The 18,823-nt window shown below is 41.8% G+C and overlaps 1 protein-coding gene across 2 annotated transcripts in view; it reads right to left on the reverse strand.

Moving 5' to 3' along the window:
• LOC122531484 overlaps positions 1-15,098 on the reverse strand; it is a 38,804-nt gene extending 23,706 nt beyond the window's left edge. The window contains exon 1 of one of the 2 annotated variants that reach the window (XM_043659439.1): positions 14,429-15,098. The gene's annotated coding sequence lies outside the window, so the exon portion shown is untranslated. Of the gene's footprint in view, positions 1-8,881; positions 10,239-14,428 lie in introns of those variants that run through there. The other variant, XM_043659438.1, reaches the window with a different exon arrangement.
• Positions 15,099-18,823: the final 3,725 nt, after the last annotated feature.

Raw genomic sequence — 18,823 nt, forward strand, 5'->3', positions numbered from 1 at the left:
GTGGGTTTCCTTCATCCCAATTATGATTATTATGAAAATTGAATATACCATCCCTGGTAAAACTAGCTTACTAGAGTTTGCTCTATTTATAAATTCATTATATCTCATAAACGAAGACAGATAGGACACATATTTATGGCTTTTTTTTTCATTATTTTTAGGCGTACACTCAGCTTTCGAAGTGGGTCTTACAAGTTATGAAACACCTGTATATTTTATATACATTTCGAGTTCAGTACAGGACAGATTCTTCGAGGAATGTTCGCAGGTCGTTGAAGTGCTGTTGGCGAACACGAGCAACGACGAGCGGAAATAAATTGTTTCGCCCTTGTTATTAGTCAGTCAAAAATTGTAATGTACATCGTCGTTCATGCAATTTGGACGACGAGTAGGGGATAGAGGAAATATAATTTCTCAGGGAGCTGACCAATTGCATCCGTATAGTCTGAAAATAATCACTCACGGCTCCGATAAATTACATTACCGAGGGGGCCACTGTAGAGTTTCTAGGACACGATAATGTACTATGTAATGTACAGCTACTATGTATTTATACTGCGAATAACACATTGATTTCTGCGAAGAAGCTCAGCCACTTGCGCTGGCAACTGATTGCGGACCGTAACGAGTGGCCAAGCTTCTTTTTGAACTCGTTGGTACGATATCACCATGGATAGAAATTATCGAGAATTAATAAATTTTATATTTGTTTTGCCTGGGTTGTATTATACTTAAATATACTTAAACCTGAGAAAACATTGAAATTTTGGGACAAAAAATTCTCGACGTACGTGGCACAAGAGGTTAAAGATAAATCGATTAGATATAACGCCGTTTGTCAAGTATTTCTGAGATCTTCGAGGTTCGATTGTAGAATTAAACACAACGAGTTCAGAAGATATTTCACAGGGAATGCAGAAAGTCGGAATTTATGATCGTTTCGGGACTGACAATGAGGTCGTAAGGGCGCGCGTTCGCGTGAAGAATCTCGATCAACAGAAGTCCACTCATCGTGCAATTAAAATTAATGGACGGAATTTTGCGCGCGAACGCGAGGAAACTTTCAAGTTGCAAATTCTATAAAATCGCAATTTTCCAATGGTGCGACGAGAATGGGCCGAGGATGCACGAGCGTATTGCGAAAATAATCAACTGCCGGGTCGATGAATTTCGCATAATTTTTCCCCGGAAGACGAAACGGGTGATAACGCGTTTCTCGTGCCGCTGATATCGACCACGCGTCGTTGTTTACGCATTCGCGTGAGAATTTTTTCAATCGCCGCTGTACGAATAATAAATGAACCGATCACGCGTCGCAGAACGTTACCAACGAACGATATCGCGTGCTATTTTATTAAAAGTTCCCCGTTGATTCCGACGGAACGACCGAGAAACAGACGGAGAGAATTTCCCGCAGAATTTCAATAATTCTCGGTTGGAAACCCTCCCCTCCCACGTATTTTAAGCATCGATCCAAACTAGAAATTCCCGGCGATTTAATTCGACGAGGTAAATTTGAGTTACGATGCCGCGTTGTACGACGAGCAAGACGGAAGCGCGTTAAGCTTGGATCAATCGTCCAGATGCAAACCAGGATGCAGATTGCACATGCGAAACACTTGGATGAAACGTTCCGCCGACGTTGCGCGCAGCTGGCTCGATCGGAGCCGCCGAAACCGGAGGTTGTTCGATGATACAGGCGAGAAACCATAATTTTTAACAACCTCGGCGAATCGGTGATTCGGACGTTGATGCAACCGGGTGGGGCTCGCTTCGGCGAGATTAAAAGTTGGCTTATTTGCAAAAATTGCACGGACAAACGTAACCGAAATATTGATTCGCTTGATAAACGTTGCACGATTCCGAGAACGACACGGCGTTGTGCAAAAGAAAGGATCGTACCGCGTTGTTTTTCTTACAACCGGTAATTTCCAAACGATAATAACGATATTACGGATCGTCGGTGTACCACACTGCTACCCGATCGTTTTAACGGTCGTCGAATGAATTACACCGGGCTGGCCCGACCATCTTCCAATCAATTTTGCATAATTTTTCAGCTCACGCCGGGGAAAATACCGTGCGTTACTTTTACGAATGCCGTTAACCACTTGCGCCGGCAGCTGATTGCGGACCATAACGAGCGACCAAAACCGTACACAATAATTCGTCGCTTTCTTTTCGAACTCGTCGGTATATCACTGGATAGAAATAAGTTTATTATTTGTTTTTGCCTGCTTAATTACACTTAGATTATACTTAAGACTGAGGAAATGCTTCCAGTGCAAGAGGATAGAAATAAGTTTATTATTTGTTTTTGCCTACTTAATTACACTTAGATACACTTAAGACTGAGGAAATGCTTCCAGTGCAAGAGGATAGAAATAAGTTTATTATTTGTTTTTGCCTACTTAATTACACTTAGATATACTTAAGACTGAGGAAATGTTTCCAGCGCAAGAGGTTAAAAAAGAGGCCGCGTACCTACGATCGCCATTATCCTGATTGCAGAGGTCAGCCACGATCATCTCGAAACTCTGTTCCAGTAATGAGTATTCCCCCCTCGTTGACATCTGCTTTGTCTTCGCTACGACAGTTTCAACGATGTTCGATCATTTCCCGATTCAATAAGTATTTAATTTAACAGACAGTTCTATTTTCGTTTCTTCGTTTTATTTCTGTGGCGTTGGCTCGAGGCCACGATCGCTCCCCCCCCGATAATATGGAACGTCCTGCTCGGAGTTTGGTGTTTTAGACCCTTTGCCTTGTGTATTTGCTGGATTCGGAAACCACGGCGGGATAATGCAGCAAATATGTTTGCCGAGTATCGAGAATCCTGCTCGACAAGCTGTTGATTCGATGGGAAGGGAACAGGGGTGAAAAGTGTGATAACGTTCGGCGAGTCGTTAATGCCAGTGATAAGAGGCTAATTTAGGGGGCGATTTCGAGCGTTGTTGAAGAATTTTCTTGATCATTTAAGGCTCGTTTACAACCTGTCCTCCCACGACTAACTCTTGTCCTTGACGCGATAACGATTGCTCAATGACGCGTGAACGACTGTAAGTGACTTCGATTTTCGATCAAACGACGCGAAGAAAACCTAATAACATTCCATCGCGACACTGAATCTCCGGTATAAGAGAGAACGTTTATCGGATCTGCGCGAAAAGTTGCTTGTCCCGTGTATTCGATGGTTCAGGGGATTCACCCTATATCGTGAGATTCAGGGAATATTGCCCTGGGGAGGATCCGTTTATTTTCAATCGCTTATGGATATGAGCTGATTTGCAAATGTGAATTTGTCATTATCGGAAATGTAAATGCAGAAATATCTAAATATTTTTACGTGGTATTTGCAATAAGTATAATGTGAAATGTTTCGGAATGCTTGATTTCAAATCTTTTGTTTTCTGTTCAACTTTTGAACATTGAAATTATTAATGTCAAAAAATTAACGTGCACAGTGATTGACGAGTGTTACATAATTTGTAGAAAAGAAGCGTTTATCGCAATAAATATGTTACAATAATAAAATAATTAATACTTGTACAATCATGCGAGAAATATTTATAAAAATCATTAATTATTAAGATCCCAAAATTACAGCGACTGATCAGGTTTCGCGTAGTATGTAATTGGCAGATTTTAGTAGACGTGATTGACACTAGTTACAGAACAGATTATTCATTTCAATATAATTGCTTACCAATTACTCAACAATATAACATTGTTTATTTATAGTTGAAAGTGAATGAAAAATTATATTAACTAAAATAATGTAAACAAAATGTTATAAATATAAATTAAATAAATTTGTTTTTAAATGTTGGACAATAACACACATTTAGTAATATTTCATAATATAACGTAAATTTAATAATATACTAATTTTATCTTTTTGTAAATTTGTTTATTCCTTCTTATATTAATTTTTTTTCGCTATTTCCTACTTTTCAATTTTTGCAAAAATTTCTTTTTCCATGAGAGTATTTTTCTTCTATTTTGCAACTTTATCCTTTTCTTTTCCCTTTTTTTCTACTGTCTCTCATACTTATTAATATTAACTTAGCAATAATAAATTAATTGCTTGTCAATCACTGAAGATCACAAACAAATTAGTATGTCTATCTTGATCAATTACTATAAAGAAGCATGATACTTGTGACAAATTCGTGATCAACAATATAAAAAATACTTTATTTGTGAAATTTAAAAATGTTCAAAATTTTATTATCTCGGAGCTACTTTAATGGATCTACACATATGTACAAACCTTTATATTTTACATAGCATATAGGTTGCATGAAATGCACATATAGCTTGCAATTTTTGGAAGAAGAAACCACTGTTTCTATGAAAAGATCCCATAATACTAAAATACTCGTGTAAAATTTATATTAAAGAAATTAAATTGCAAGCAGTAGGAGAAAGTTGGTGATACGACAAGGGATTAAACAAATTAAACCGATAATACTAACACCGTCTAATTTTTCTCATTGACAACAAAATATTTATTGACAAAATCAACGCAAAAAACGATCAGAAATAAAGTTATAAAACCCTGAATGAATACAAAACCCTTCCTGTCTGTAATCACCAGAAGGAGGTTAATTACGAACAGGCCGGGGTAAATACGAACGAGCCATTTTTCCGTTTCTTTGCAGAAAGTGCAGACAAAACCTGCTGAAAAACTACCTCCGCTGCATTCTTCGTGTGCCCATTTTTTGACATGCTAAGTATAAAATGCAGTCTTCTGTGGATGGATCGCAGAAACGGTTGGTTCCCGTTGGAATGTTATACATTTCGACGAAGCGAAATATATTTTCCCTTTAATCTTTGTATCGCTTTTGAAATTCCAAAAGTGTTTTTTTCCATCTTGTACGTAGTTTCCGTAAACAGTCCAAACGAACGTGAAATTGAGAAATAACAAGTTAAGTATAGGTATTCGCTCATTGAAAACTGTTACATTATATTATTCTCAGGGTGTTCTAAGGAAGGGGCTTCGATGTATCTGCACACCAGTTGCCAGTGTTTAAATATACGTGACACTATGGAAACTAGAATCGCAGGGGGTCGAATTGAATTTATTCGACATTTTTAAGGGGTTTTACTCGTGTTTCCGTAGTCGCTGGTCGCCGTGATCAAGTGCGTACGATTCCATATATTCTCCGGTGATCGTCGACGACCTGTTCAACAGTGTGTAACGGCTCTAAATCTGTGTGATTTAGCGTGAAATGTTTAATACTGAGAATGGTGAAAACACACGCGTGAAACGAAGAAAGGAAAGAGAGTGGGACAAGTGTATATCACTGTATCTGGTATTATTCGATCCACATTTTCCCCATGTCATGTGTACATATATTGTTCTCGACGTATATTTTAAAAATCACTCGCACTTTCAATTACTGCACCGTTGTAAATTAAAAAAAAAAAAAAAAAATTCTGCGAAACGTTGCGAATTTTAGGATTTCCGACAGTTCTCCTGGGTATTAAGCTTATTAATGAAAGCATCTGGTGTCTTTCGCTTTTGAAGCTAAATGTGGATCATAAAGCCGACAAGATCCTCGTAAGCATTTCTCGCATATAAATGTCACGGAAATTTCTCCGTTCTGCAACGCAATGTCGCGAAAATATGTACGGTAATGCTTTGGAGTTTTCCTCTAATTCCAGAAACGCATTCAAATTTCACGATTTTTACAAAATCTCGGAGTACCTACAGAACATGTCTTTTCTTCCTTCCTCCTTTATCCCTTGCAGCTGCTCTTTCTCATTTGTTTTTGTTATTTTCTATTGTTACGTTAGTGTTCTTCATATACACTGAGAATTTATTCTCGTGTATGAAATAAAGATAAATATGATAATAATAATGAGTGCCAAACCAATCAACACCATATTTTGAATTCTTTTTAATTTTTTAAAATTTAATTGACTCAAATTTTTACATTTAAAATAAACTTTCTTAATAATTGAGTTTAACACCATTAAATGACCATGCCTTTTTGGTCGGTCAATAATAAATAATTTATTTTAGAAATCAATTTGATTAACTCAATAGTTTAGTGCAAGACTAAAGTTTGTAAGAATTTAGCTAGTTGAGTAATTTTTTAGTACAGTAGTATATATTAGATGTTATCTGAAGCAAACTTTCTGTGTTGTAAAAAGAGTAGAATTTCAAAAAAAAGTATGGTATTCCATCACTTAAAGATTGACCAAAATAATTCATTTTATTCCAAGTGTCAAAATCCTACATCAAAGTCCTACAAAATCAGACAATTCAAATATGATTTTAATGAAAATGCAGAATTTAGCGCCATTAATATTAAAAATTAATGTAGATCACTAGTTCTGAAAAATGTGGACCAACCTTTGTTAGGTATAAGCTATTAATATCAATATTCTAAAGGCAGAACAGTGACAAAAAAAAAAAAGAAGAGAAATTCATTCCTCCTAGTAAACATGATTGTTGTAGAAATTTAAAAATAAATCGAATTGATGATAGTTTTTATTAATTTTTTCTAAAATTAACCAATGAAAATTGTTCTTGAATCCAATTATTTTCTTTTTTATTTTCACTTGCCAAATCGATTAATTCACCTAATGAGTCACGCGAATAATTATTACTCCAAAGATATACCATCTTATGCACTTTATACGTCGTTAGATCGAAATCTACGCTTGCAACAACACGTTCTGCAACGATTATTTGAATTTACAGAGACGTCTAAAGGGAATTTAAGAGAAAAAAAGCTATGTACGTGGAATTGGCATGCGAGAGGCTCAAATACAAATCTGAAAAGCAGTGTGTCCCTATAAACTCTGTTTCAGACGTAAATCATCGCTGTTCGATAATTTGGCGAATCAATTTGTCAAATTAATCGGCGCGCGACGTGCACGAGATTGTTGATGGTTTAAGCAGAGGTGTTTTCAAGGCCAGTCGTAGGCAACGACAATCATGTTTTTATGGTAATTCCCGGCAGACGTAAAAAAAAAAAAAAAAAAAAACGAACGCCCTCGATCATCCCTCGGTTGTAAAAATATCAATCATCACCGAGGGGAAATTTCACAATTATTCTCTCTGGCCGGCCGTGTTAATTATAATTTAATTATCGGCGATTGCCGCGGAATGGCGCGCGTAATAACGAATATCAATGATGAAAATTAGTTTTACCGTCTCGCGGAATGGAGGGGCTGAAATTTACGAAAATTCGTTTCGCCCGTCGATCAGATTTTTCCGTCATAACGTTACGGCCCCCCTTCGTTAGTTACGAAAACGTCCGCGCGCGATAATTAGGGGAAATATTTCGTGCACGATCTATCAATTATCACTCGTATTTCGGGACGCTGAGAATCGATAGCGTGAGAATGGTCGCGCGCGAGAGACACGAGGAAATCCGGCTCGCCGAATTTTCATCGACATCCGATTTTCCGGTCGCCATTAAATTAATGGTCCTCGATCTATGGCGGTGAACGAGCCGGCGCTGCGTTTTATTAAAACAAATCGCGGATCGTCGAACAATTCGAGGAGAATCGCCGCGGAGCATCTGGCCGGCGTTGGAAATTTATCGATGATCGCGATATTAAAAAGCACGCGAAACTCGGGGGGAGGCAAAGAAGCGGAAGTAAATTAAAATCGGCTTCACCGGTGAACAGGGGATCCTCCGCGCATTTAAACGACGCTTTTTTTTCGTGTCTTTTGCGTCGATTCGAGGCAACGCTCGTCGCGAGGTTTCCTCGCGAAATTTCCTCCCCTTGGAAAGCCACCACCGGAAAATATTTGCCTTGCTCGTTCGAGCTTTTTTTTTTCTCTTAAGCAAACCGCTCTCATCATCGCCACGTTCGCCTTGCTGTCTCTCTAATTCCCTCAGACTGTTGATCTTTCGTGTTAATCGCGCATCTTTGCCCCATCGTGCGAGACGCAAAACACGCATCGAATCGCAAATCTCGAGGAGAAAAGGCTCTTCTATCTACCTTTTATCATACCCGGGGCCGAATTCTTGCACGAGGAAAAACTTCGTGATTCGCCGAGTTTCGCGAATAATTCACGAGACGTGTTCGGATAGGGTCGGAAGATTCAAGAGGACGTACTCTGCAGGGAATAAGGATCGTTCCTTTGGAAATCGTCGGCATCGTAAAGCTCACGACACTGGTGAAACACTGCGAGTCAGTGGCCTCGAACCGAGTCTTTTTCGTGAACTTTGCGACTCTCGAGTGGTGATCTCGCGTCATAACCGAGGAGATGATTTGTTAATCGTAAAGAAGATCTCAGCCTACAGTGTCCTACCCGTTTGAGGGACAAAGTTGCGAGATACGAATTCATTTGGTAAAATTAATACAGAATTCCGTAACAAAGGAGGTCGCGTTCAACGTTAACGCCTGCCACGTTCCGAAACGAATGATCGAGTGTTTCCTAGAATGCAGCAACCTGTAGCGGGACGGGAGCACGTTAAATAGTTTGGCCCGCGGCATTTTTTCGGGAGACTGATGGCAGAGGATACCGCGGCAAAGGTCAGGAAGATTGATGAAGGCTGGAATTGTGGCAACGGAGGATGTGAAACGAGAGGTTGGAGGCGGCGCGCGGAAGCGTTCGTCCTCTCGTACAGGATTTCGCAATTAGCCTGCCTGGCGGGCTCGTCAAACACGCGGCCAAAGGATCCAAAAAAAGAGGTGGAACACGTCGATTGCGAGAGGCGGCCGGTTATCTTCTTTTCATATCGCTGTCGACGCGGCTTTTGTTTCTCGAGCAGCGGACTAGCACCCCCGCTCGTTGACAAATCGATAGGGAAGCACATACACACACACACACACACACACAGAGAGAGAGAGAGAGAGAGAGAGAGAGAGAGAGAGAGAGAGAGAGAGAGAGAGAGAAAGAGAAATTTACCTTTGCCGAGGATTTCGTCGACATCATCGTGCGACGAGGATCCGGAACAGGACACCTCCGATGCATCCTGCGCGAACGAAAAAGGAGAATGACGCGTCGCCTGTGTTTCGCGACAGAGGGCAAATTTCGTTTCCCTTGGTTGGTCTCCGCGCCGATGAAAAGCTGGAGAACTCGATTGTCGGTGGAAACGCGCGAAACACGGGCTGTTGTTGTTGTTTTTTTTTTTTTTTTCTTTTTTTTGNTTTTTTTGTTGAGTTTAAGAGCCTTTCTCTCTACGCGCTTCTTCTTGCCTCAATAGCTCGAGAACGATCGAAGATCCACTGTTTCGATATACCTGACTTTTTATCCGCGAAAACAATGTAGTTAGGAAACTGCAGATCGTTTGTGGCGCTGTTGGGTAAATTCCGGTAATTGGAGGGTTGCTTTCGTGATTTTTAAACTTTGCCAATTTATCCTGATTTTTCCTCCGCCCGCAACAACTTCCGCTCTTGAACGAAGGAAGGCTCGAGAGCGAGCAGTCCCTCGGAATATCTTGCCGATTTCGTCGCCGTTGATCGACGCGTCGTTTCTCCCAACCACTCGAATGCTCGGCGAAATTTCTATCGGGCGGGGCTAATTCTTCGAAGTGGCTGCAGTTTGCATTTGATCGCGAAAATTAAACGGCAACAGCGTCGCCTCGTAGCTTCGTGAGTTTCGCGATTACGGCAGCCGGCAAACCATATCGAGAAGCAACAAATTGCCCAGTGAGCTCGCGTTGAACAAAACCTCCATCGCCAAGACACTGAAGTGAACCGCTTGCGTTTCGCGCTCGAAAATCGCTACCATATCGAACCAGCGAGTTTGCGCAACCATGTGAGTATCCAGACGTTTACGAGTTACCGTGTCGCGTGAATGTAGGTAGGTACAATCCGAACAACGCCATTAACCCTGTAATTAATGCTCGTGCGTACCTACACGCGGACGGGTGAATTTTGAATGATTACAAGCAATTGTGTTCATTGGCCGATTCGACTTGCAGATAAACGGAAAATTGCCAACGGCGATGATCAATAAGGAGACGAAGCTGCAAATTCGTTTCAAAGGAGCATGCAACTTTGCCACAGGCTGTTCCCGTTACGCTTTGTTAATATATTTGGGAGATGATTCCCAATGAAAAAAACCTTTTTATCCATCATCGTTTTCCGACAGTTGGAACATTATTCCACTATTTGTTGAAATGTATGCAATTTTTGTTGAAATTACGTGAAATCGAGGCGATGTGATTTAAGTGAATTGAGAACAAAAATCAGAGAGATCTTGTTAATACTCAGTGAATTCACGAACCACAATGCGAACGAGTATAAAAATCGATGTAAAAAAATAGCTTGAAACAAACATGACTATTATATGAAATAGCTCAAATATATCTGATCACTTGTAGCTTGTGCTATTTTCCCCTTCGAAGACGAATCGACCAATGGTGTATACAACATTTTTCCCTCAAAGTCTGACCCTGCATACATAAATCAATTAAAAAGGAACAATTAGCCCTTCATTTTCCTTATCTAGCAATTTTAGTCTGTTGAACACGAAATCGCCAAACATCATTGGTCTAATCACTGGACTGCGGATCTTTGTGCAAAAAGGCACAGTGAAAAAACGATGGGACCCGAGTTGAAATTCTTCTCCACCGTGAAATATATCGCAACAAGTCCTCCCATTCCGTAGTCTCTGCGTAAGTTAAAATTTTCTACACGGATGCATAAGAATCGGCGACGTATTAACCACGACGCCAGGATTCCGGCAACCGTTCCACCACCTCGACTCGGGGAAATCTTTTGCGCGCTTTTCGCACAATAAATTCGTCTCGCTGATTAACGATATTAACCGTGCTCCACGGCGTTGAGTATTCTAATTACGAGGCCGACACGGTCGGACTGTCGTTGGAATTAGCAGAGATAGCACGATGGCGGCGATGTCACGTGCGGGGCTAGATAGTTTGGCACGAATAAATCGCGCCCCCGGCGCGCTTACAACGAATTCCAGGCTAGCACCGGCGTTCGTCGAGGCTTCTCTAATTCACCAACTTTTGTTCCGCGCGTTAGAAGAGCCGATTCCCTTAATGGCAGCTGACGCCCGGAGCGCGACGTTTCTATTTCGTTCCGACTGTTCGTAATTTCGCTAGAGCTGAAAACACCTGAGGAACAATGGCGGGATAAAGACGTTGCGCCGCGTGTCGACGCGAGGCAGGCAACTGAAAAGATAGCTCGTTATCATAGGGAACTTGCCAGAATTTCCAGGAGGCAGAGACTTCGGAAACTTCGCCGTTCTTCTGAATAGCACTGCTACAAAAGGACGTTTTCACGAGGAATCAAAGCGCGAATCGAGTGACTTTACCTCCGCCTCCTCCTCCAACCCCTTCGAGTGGAAACACGCTTAACGCGTGTCACCGTGTGACGAGAAGAAAAAGGGAAAAAGAGAACGAAAAGAAAGAAAGGAAAACGATCGTTCGCTAGTTGCCACGCGGGGCGGGAACTTCTCAGTGTCTCGCCAAACTGTCTGTGTTTCAACCGAATGAGAAATACGATATTCCATTTGGATCTTTTGTTTTGCTTCCATTTACCTGGAATATTTCATCTCGCCAGAGATATAATGGATTCGTACGGTTAAAAAAAAAAAAAAAGAGAAAAAAGAGAAGAAAAATGAAACACCACGTACGATACTCGTTCGATCGTGTGATCTCCCGGTCTTCTATCGAAACGGAAACGAAAAAAGAGAGAGAGAAAAAAGAAAAACGAATCTCGAAACTCGATCGGACGATATTAAACGAGACCCGTTCGGTCGACGGATTAATGGGTCGAATGTGTTTCGCTAAGTTGTTAGTTTTGTCGTCGGATGAGATTCCGGCAAAAACGGACGAATCGGAAACCGAGCGAAACTAACTGCAAGCTGCCGCCCATTCGCGATGGCCGACGACGATGGCACGATGATTCGAAGGAACTTCGCCCGACAAACGTGAAAATTGCAGAACGAATTATCAACTACGCTTCACCAAGTTCCGATGCTTTCGCGGATAAGAAACTCAGAAACTAAACTTCCTGTGAAACATCGAAACGGGAACGTGTCGTGTTGGCTCGTGGAAGGTGATGATAAACCTGTGTACACGCCATGCCATGCAAACAGGACGTTGTCGAGATCATCATCGTTATCGTCGTGGACGGATGGCACGTCGGGAGGAGACGAAACGAGACGAAAATATCTCCGAGTGACCAAACGCACTGGTCGACAGTTGCGAGAAATGAAGCCGTCTGGTCGCTATTCTACGACCGTTGGCCGTGTAAATATGTTATTTGTCGAGCGTGCATTACGGTAGTCGGAAGATAACTTGATTCCGCTAAATCTCGATGAGAAAACCGAACAACGAAAATTTCAACTGAAGAGGAAAGACTCCTGTTTCTTTTTCTTTTTTTTTTTTTTTTTGCGTAAGTTGCGCCCTCGGAAAATTTGTCAGTGATGAACAAAACTGAACACGCATACGGCGTTTCAACATTAATCTCTTGCCCTGGCGTGTTGCAGTAAACGAAATTGCAATGTTTTCTCAGTGACAAGTATATTTAAGTATAACCCAGGCGAAACAAATAATAAATAAATTTATTGCTTCTTAATAACTTGTATCCAGTGACATCGTGCCAACGAGTACAAAAAGACAGCGACAAATTATTGTATACGATTTGGTCACTCGTTATGGTCCGCAATCAGTTGCCAGCGCAAGTGGTTAATGATATTTTATCGAGTGTCTGCACGTAGAAAAAAAAAAAAAACAGAAAAAAATTAAGTATGTACCGTCCCGCAGAATGTTTTGCATAAATAAAATAATATAAATTGCTTTGCACTCGCAATTAATCAATATTTTAAACCGTTGTAACTTTGTTAAAAAAAGATCATATAGCAATCTACTTGGCCTCACTTTAAAAACGTAAAGCTTCTGTTTTCGCTATCCTGAATTCGTTTCTTTTTTCATATTTTAACACCACGTAGTAAATGAAAAAGTGTTCTTTTCTTAAAAAAAAAAAAAAAAAAATACATATGTAAAAACACTGAAAAATTTTATTTACGACTAAATCCATCACGGTCTTGAAGATTAAAGTTTCCAATTTACAACAACCTCTTGAAACTTGTCGCACGATTTTCTTTTCTCATCATTTTATTGAACTTTGAACATTAGCGTTAAACAATAACAATTCAAAAAATCTCAATAATCTAACCCTCTCTAATGTTCAAAGTTCAATAAAGTTGCAAAAAGTTTAAAGAGCTCGTTGTAAAGAGGAAAATTTCAATTTTCATGGTCATGGTAGATTTGGCAATGAAAAATTTTTTAACGCATTTTCAGACGCGTTCGAATTTTTACAATTTTTAAGAAGAAAGTATCCTCACTTTCCCACCCGCCACATGGTATAAAAACATTTTTGCAAAAGAAACGAACTCAGGATTGTCAGAGTAAAAGCTTTACACTTGAAAACGAAACTAAGCAGACCGTTGTATGATCTTTCTTTGCAAAGTCATATTAAATTTCGTGCAAAGTTTAAATTATCGACAATTTTAATGTTTTTTACAAAATAGAAGTACTCTTACTTTGTCACTTGCTACATGATGTAAAAATATCTTTGACGAAAAAAACGAACTTGACACTTTACACTTTACAACGAGAAATAGATTCCCACATGATTCTCTTTTGCGACAATTTTTCGACAATTTTTCCTTATCGTGTGTTCAATTATGCTCCTTACTGTATCTACGTACGGAGAGAGAGAGAGAGAAAGAGAGAAATATGTGAACAAAAATAAACGAACATAACGTAGAAAATGTTGACGAAACGTTTGATGTTGAGAAATTTACACCAGAGCGATGAACGAAGGAGAAAAGGAAAACACGAAGCGATTCCACGGAATGGTTCTACGAGGAGAGACGATGATCTCAGCGTTGACGGTGAATTTTTTATAAAACAGCAGGATCAGCCTCAGAACGTGTGCTGTTGCGAGTAGAACGCGAGGAGGACACGATCCGCGGACGTGACGTTAATTTCAATCGTGGCACGTCGAATGACGTTCCCTTCTTTCACCTCTCCCTCCACCCCTTCCCGCTGGTTCGTTTCGGTACTCGCGTTAATCCCGGAGAAGAGGTGCAAACTCAGAGGAGAAGAAAATTGAATGGGCTGGCTGCATTTCCCCGCTGCAAAGTCGCCGCGATAAGATTAACAACGACTATATCGCCGCTTGTGTTCTGGACGTGACGAACGTTCTGGAAAATAGCAGGTACTCCCGCGAACGCACGGGGAGGGATCACTTCTTGAATTCCCGATGAGATTCTTTACGACGCGGCGTACATTTCGAGACGTTGCAAATTTCTCCCCCGTACCCGCTCGCGCCGCTTATGAAACGGGGTTCTCGTTCGACGTGCAACAATGTTGTTCCAAGGATTTTCCGTTGCTCTCAACCTCCCGCAACCTCCCCCTCCCCGCCGCCCCTGAACCGCGGGTGCGTTTTTGATTCGTCGTGAATATTTTTATACCTCTGGGAAATCTTCGTTGCGCGGATGATTTTCAACGTCCGCGACCCGTGGCCCGGCGTGGCACGAAGCGAGAGAAAGCGGACTCGTTGACACAGTCGATCGAACGCGACGCGTTTTCAAACGAGCGATCGTTCAGCCGTGCATTTCTTCGAAATATCACTGTTTCGCGGCTCGAGAGTCGTTTCCATTTCGCCACTCGACGACGTCGATACCATCGTGAAACTTACACCGACTAACCCGCTAACCAAAATGATATTCACGCTCGGCTGAACACGCGTTCGATCGGCGTGAGGGGGGCGAAACTGCGAAACTCCCTCGACTCGACTCGATAATTTCGCGCGTTTGTCGCGGCGCGCACGCACTGCACACGGCCACCCGAGCCCTCTCCCCCACGAGTTCGTTTCCTTCGGTGTTTGTTTGCTAAATTTAAACGTCGGCGCTTTCGTCGTCTCGCCCTCGGCTCCACGGAATTATTAATCCCTGTTGTCGGTCTGCCGGCAGTGACTGTGAACGAGACTCTGGCGGTTCGCGAATAACGTCAAAAAGGTGGGAACGAAAGGGGTGGACCGGCCACTCTTTGCGAACAAACAACGATAGGAAGAACGCGCGGGCATCTCGCGAGACGGAGCGCGTTCTGCGACCGCTTTCGTGGACGTTCGCCGCGCAACTGCCGCGGCCGAATGTTCACCGGATACTACATGTGCACGTTCCGCGTATTTGCAAGCCCCCGACCGGCGGGCATCGGTTGCAGCTGCAACCTCCTCCGGCAGCGTCCCGACGCTCCCCTCTTCCACACCCTCCTCCCCCTCACCCACCTCGTCCTGGCCCTCTTTTCCTTCCTCCACCGACCGACCGACCGACCGATTCACGCGATAACAATAACGATGGTAATACGTCCTCGTTTCAGCAAATGTAACCCGTCCCGGGGGCTCTTTCACCCGAGGAAACATTCTCGCGAATCGACCAACAAGTTTATGACAACATTGGGACAACCGTGAATAACATTGATTCTGCATAGGAGATTGGCTGAAATTGGTCAGAAATGGCCTCGGGAGAGTGGCCAGACAATTGATAGACTCCTTCTGTTTTAAGGTTATGTCGCCTTCTTTTCGCAACGTTCGCGAGACAACGAGATACAGGAAGAGGAAATTGGGGAAAAATGGCTCGCCTCCGCGAGCGAGCGAAACTGTTTCCGATTTCGGCTTTTATGGCCGTTGCATTTGATGCGCGGATATGCCACGCGTTCGAGAAATTGAACGCCACGAAAGTGAAGCGGTTGCTACGCGTTTTGTTCGGTCATGCCGATTGTTCCAATCGGTTCGAGCTTTTCGTTCGATCATTTCTGCGACTGGAGTTCACGTTCCCTACGTTTGACGAATGTTTCAACAGAGCAGATCTGTAATTTCAACTGGGGAACTGTGAATTTTGCTTTTCATTCCATTGTGATATAAAATATAGTGAAACGTGATAAATTATATCCTCGACTGAGTAGACAAAGTATCCATTCTCCTCTCTTTAATCTCTTGCGCTCGAACGCCTTCTCAGTTTTAAGTATATTTAAGTAAAACAAAATAGGCAAAACAAGTAATAAATTTATTACTCCTCAATAATTTCTATCCATAATATCGTACCGATGAGTTCAAAAAAAAGACGAATTATTGTATAGAGTTTGGTCACTCGTTATGGTCCGCGAACCAATTGCTAGCGCAAGGAGTCAAAAATCTAGCCTCTCTTTCCTTTCAAAAATTAAAAATTAAACGAGTTTAATCAAAGTTTCCTCAATATGCAATATTTTCAGTTTTAAGTACATTGAAATAGAACCCAGGCAAAACAAATAATAAATTTATTACGTCTTAGTAATTTTTAACCAGTGATGTACCGATAAATTCGAAAATGGAGACGAATTATTGTATAGGGTTTGGTCACTCGTTATGGTCCGCGAACCAATTGCTAGCGCAAGGAGTCAAAAATCTAGCCTCTCTTTCCTTTCAAAAATTAAAAAGTAAACGAGTTTAATCAAAGTTTCCTCAATATGCAATATTTTCTGTTTTAAGTACATTGAAATAGAACCCAGGCAAAACAAATAATAAACTTATTACGTCTTAGTAATTTCTAACCAGTGATGTACCGATAAATTCGAAAATGGAGACGAATTATTGTATAGGGTTTGGTCACTCGTTATGGTCCGCGAACCAGTTGCTAGCGCAAGGAGTTAAAAATCTGGCCTCTCTTTCCTTTCAAACATTAAAAATTAAACGAGTTTAATCAAAGTTTTCTCAATATGCAATATTTTCTGTTTTAAGTACATTGAAATAGAACCCAAGCAAAACAAATAATAAATTTATTACGTCTTAGTAATTTCTAACCAGTGATGTACCGATGAATTCGAAAATGGAGACGAATTATTGTATAGGGTTTGGTCACTCGTTATGGTCCGCAGTCAGTTGTCAGCGCAAGTGGTTAATGAAAAACTTCGTTTCTCCGTACTTATTCTTCATTTGTTATCCAGTGATTTAAATCTTCGTCCATTTCATATTCACATTTTGTGTGACTGTACTATTATCAGAAGCAAACTCTTCGATTCGATTTTTTAGAGCTGCGGCGAAACCGCGAAGAGTCGTTGAAACGTTAGGTGGAAATGCGAAGAGCTCTTTTAAGAGTCGGCTCATTAATTCTCACGTCTGATTACTCGACAAGACGTGTGTTTCACCCGAAGTAATACATCGGCGACAATCTGAAAAACTCGCGAAGCATCTTCCACATAATTATGCACAGAGTTGAGTATCGGATTTCACGTGAATAACCAAAGTCGTTCGATTCGCACACTCCGGCCACTGTACACGCTGTGAATATACGCTGTACACAGCCGTATTTTTCATTTTCGTTTCCGCTGTCAACGCGGTGAAAGAAGCGCATTCGATGCAAATGCGTGTGCGTGTAACACTGACAACAGAGCACTCCGATAGGCGGTGCCCCGACTTCCGGCCAAACTTCTCGAAACTGCACGAAGGGTCGCAAAATTCTTTGAAACATTTCACCTACGAGTCACACGAGCCCCGCTCCTCGAAATTCCTCCGCGCATAGATTTACATTCGATGGAAGTTCGATCGAGCGATCGAGTAAACTAGCAATTTCCGTGATAAAGTCAACAAACAACGTCGATTTTATCCTCGTATTCGCGCCACCTTTCTTCCTCTCTAATTGCGACCCTTCGATCCTCTAAATTAGCGCTTCGCGGTTGCGTGAGTCGAATTATTATCGGGATCTGTAATCGTGTCTCGTTCTCGTTTCACTCGAGGTAAGATGACCCTGATGGGAAACAAACGTGTCTTGCCACTTTTGTGGAACCCTCTATCTCTCGGTTAAAGGAAACGCCTATTATATCCAGGACTAAAGGTAGCCGGCCCGTCTCCGCAGCGAGTCTCGTTCACGAATTCCGGCAACGATCGGAGCAGAGTCCATTTTCATTTCCGCGCCTGTACTCCGTGCACGTTTATCACAAACCGTATCAGAACAGGAACGCCAAACGAGTTGGCTTCCCATTGACTTTTCCCTTCAGCCGCAATGAATCGATTTCTTTCACTGCCAAGAAGCAGAGGAATTGAACGTAGAGTAAAATTCTAAAGATCTTAACTGCTTTAGAATCGTTAACGTTGCGAATTGCCGGCCATACCTCACGGGGCTGTTTTTGCTTATCCGTTCCAACGACAAGGAGAACGGTTTTCTTCACGCACGGTCTCGCTAACTCTTCTTTAGCTCGTGTCCCGCCAGCAACGTCACGTCCTGTTATTTATTTCCGCAAATTAACCAGCTACAGCGTTGCACGTAATTCCAGTTTTAATGCCTTCCTCGAGGAAAGTAATTCCTCACAGCAACGTTATGCGTCCCTAGGGAGACTCTCTATCGACTTCTCCATAATGTTGGGCGACACGCATCGTGCGAGTCTCGAGTTGTTCGCATCGACGTCTCGGATAATCGTCCCTACAACGCTATTCCGAACACAAGATTCGCGCAGGGCTTGGGGATCCGCGGTATCCATTTCGCAATTCGGGGAATGTCGATCAAACGCGACACGCTGATCGGCACGTCTGCATAAATGTATTATGTTGCGAATACCGTCGCCGACAGATCGATGATCGTTCGGCGTACCACGTTATGTAAATAGTTGCTTACGATCGATGAGAATATAACCACTGTGTCTTTTGACATCCCTTTCATGAATTGTTGTAGCGACCAAATTTTTGCAATTTGTTCGAGCATTAAGTTTAGAATTGGAATTTTTAAAATTTAATTCTTCGAATTAGCACGTCACGTTGAAGATGCGACAATACGAATTTACTGTAAAACTATGTGTAATACGCGATCTCGCTCGACAATAACCATTTGTTAATTTTC

This window comes from Frieseomelitta varia, unplaced genomic scaffold (genome assembly GCF_011392965.1).
Source record: "Frieseomelitta varia isolate USP_RPSP 00005682 unplaced genomic scaffold, Fvar_1.2 scaffold_401, whole genome shotgun sequence".
Classification (NCBI taxonomy): Eukaryota; Metazoa; Arthropoda; class Insecta; order Hymenoptera; family Apidae; genus Frieseomelitta; species Frieseomelitta varia.